General features: G+C 39.9%; 1 pseudogene; it reads right to left on the minus strand.

Moving 5' to 3' along the window:
- Positions 1 to 869: 869 nt before the first annotated feature.
- On the minus strand, positions 870 to 2098 carry LOC136391220 (protein FAM107B pseudogene; annotated as a pseudogene).
- Between the last annotated feature and the right edge of the window lie 898 nt (positions 2099 to 2996).

Genomic DNA, 2996 nt, shown 5'->3' on the forward strand with positions numbered 1-2996 from the left:
AGGCAAAGTGTCTCTGTGCATATCCCTGACATGTGTATGCTCAGATGTGTGCAGGGCATGTAGACGAGCCTTTGGGAAGTGAGAATGTTGTAGGCCAAGGGAAGAGGGTAGTCCCAGGCACTGAAGAGGGAGCCCAGAGCGTTGCTGCCCTCAGCGATCCACTGTGGTAAAGGAGAGAACCGTGGAAACCAGCAGACTGCAGGAGTGTGTGCGAAATGAGGGAAGCACTCTCGTGTCTTTGAGGAGAGCTAGGAAGGTCCAGTTGCACGAGACATGTCTCCATTAACCAATGTCAGAAGAACCTTACACTCTGTCACTCTCACCACTATCACAATCTTTGCATTCTATTTACCTTTGGTTTTAGAGTGCAAAGGTGAAATTATTTATTCAATGATTTCCTTTTCCCAGAGAATATTTACTGAGTGCCAACAATGTGCCAGGCATAATCGCAGGAGCTGAGATTACTGTGATGAACTCAAAAAGAACAGTTCTCCCTTCATGGAACTTAAAGGTCGTTTCTACTCTATGATGTCATGACTTCCTGGAACTGCTTCCAGGAGAGCATGATCTTGTCTCTCTAAATGCCTTTACTCTTTACTTTTTTTTTTATAACTCTCAACAATTTATTCCAGTGCCCTCTTCCTCTTTTTGTTGTTTTTTGAAAGTCTCTGAACACAGGTCCATATTCCAACTTAGGTGCTGGTCAATGTCCTTTGTTTGGAAAATGAGAATTGCAACTGTCACAGGTAATTCACCCACCCACATCGTAGGTGAACCAAGACCAAACCCTTTTCTAAGCAACAATTCTCTGTGGCTGGGATGCTCCCAGGGACGTCTGCCCCGAGAGTACGTGTTGAGGAGGCTCCTGCTCACAGCTTCCGCTCAGTCTCTGAGGCGTGGGCCTTTGACTCCCGGGCTTGGACCGCTTCTTAGCCCGTTATCCTAAGGTTACCTTTAACCTTCACCAACTCTGGAGTGTTTTCTTGCTCTTCTTACAGATTCTGCTTCTCAGATTCAAGCTGCTCTAACTTCTGCTGCCGTTTTAGCAGTTCTATTTCCAAGTCAGATTTCTTCTTCTTTGCTTCTTTTTCCTTCTGCTTTATTACTTGATCTCGTTTTCTCTTTACCATCACCTTCTGCAGTCCTGGCTTATTCTGAGGGACAAGGTTCCTTTTCATAAGAAGATCTCTGTGAAGATCTTGGTGGTTGTGGGAGGCTTTGATGGGATTGATGATTTTCTGAGTTCTAATTAATTCAGGATTGTCATCTTCTATATAGTCTGGCTCAAGGCCATGATGTTTCTTGAAATGAGATAGGTGTCCTTAAGGTCAGGATCCTCAAATGGACTGTCTGGGGCTCTGGTGGAGGGAGAGCTGAGAGGACTAGCCTTATGTGAGGAGAGTGTGCAGTTGGAGGCCCAGGGAGAGACACTGTGGGGGACAGCTGCTGGAATCTCTGTGCTGAGTCATTCTCCAATACTGCAGTTGCCATCTTTCTTGAGTGGAGCAGTCCCCTCTCACTCTTTACTGCTATTGGCTGCTTTGAGTATAAAGTGGATGGGCTGGGAACAGTATTTTCAACAAGTGGTAATGAGAAAACTGAATATCCACCTGGAAAAGAATAAAGTTAGACTCATCTTATATCCTATAAAGAAAATTAGCTCAAAATAGATCAAACACCTAACTTTAAGAGCAAAAAATATAAAAGTCTAGAAGAAAATATATGGGAAAATCTTTTTTATGTTGAATTTGGCAACGACTCCATGCATATGACACCAAAAGCATAGGAAATAAATAAGTAAATAAATTCAACTTCATCAAATTTAAGAACCTTTGTGTATCAAAGGGTAGCATCAAGAAAGTGAAAGACAACCTCCTAAATGGAAGAAAATATTTATAAGTCATATATTTGACAAGAGATTACTGTTCAGAATATATAAAAAATCCTAAAAGTCAGTAGCAAAAAATATATATTTTCCAAAAATATATCTAGTCCATTCAAAAATGGGCAAAATAACCTGACCTGTGGTGGCGCAGTGGATAAAGCATCGACCTGGAAATGCTGTGGTCGCCGGTTCGAAACCCTGGGCTTGCCTGGTCAAGGCATGTATGGGAGTTGATGCTTCCAGCTCCTCCCCCTTCTCTCTCTCTCTCTCTCTCTGTCTCTCTCTCCTCTCTGTCTCTCTCTCTCCTCTCTAAAAATGAATAAATAAATAAATAAAATGGGCAAAATACTTAAATGAATTTTTTTCCAAAGAGAATATATAAATGAACGATAAGCACATAAAAAGGTGTTTGGTGTCATTAGGGAAATGTAAATAAAAACAACAATAAGATACCACTTACCACCTATTAGGATGACTGTAACCATAAAATGGAAAATAATAAGTGTAAATTAGGACATGAAGAAATTCAACAGTCGTGCATTATTGGTAGGAATGTAAACATGTTGCAGCTACTCTTTGGCAGTTTGGCAGTTTCTCAAAAGGTTAAAAATAGAGCTACAACATAATCCATCAATTCCACTCTTACATATACATCCAAAAGAACACAAGCAGAGCCCCAAACAGATATTTGTACATCTGTGTCCACTGCAGCATTATTCACAATAACCAAAAGGTAGGAGCTGCTCTAGTGCCTATCAACAAATTAATGGGTAAACAAACTGTGTTATATGCATACAATGAAACATTATTCAATATAAAAAGGAATGGCATTTTCATGGATGCTAAAACATAGATGGACCTTCAAAACAGTATGCTTACTCAGATAAGACAAATGGAGATGGACAGATAATATTTCACTCACGGAAGGACTTAAAATAGGAAAATTCACTGAAAGTAAAATAGGGGTCACCGATTGCTGAATTAAGGCAGGGTACAGTGTTTGTTGAGAATGATAAAAAAATTGAGTGTATAGATAATGGTGACATTTAGCCAATATTACAAATTATTTAATGCCAATGAATTATACACTTATAAATGGTTAAAACAATAA

The sequence above is a fragment of the Saccopteryx leptura genome, chromosome 2 (genome assembly GCF_036850995.1).
Source record: "Saccopteryx leptura isolate mSacLep1 chromosome 2, mSacLep1_pri_phased_curated, whole genome shotgun sequence".
NCBI lineage: Eukaryota > Metazoa > Chordata > Mammalia > Chiroptera > Emballonuridae > Saccopteryx > Saccopteryx leptura.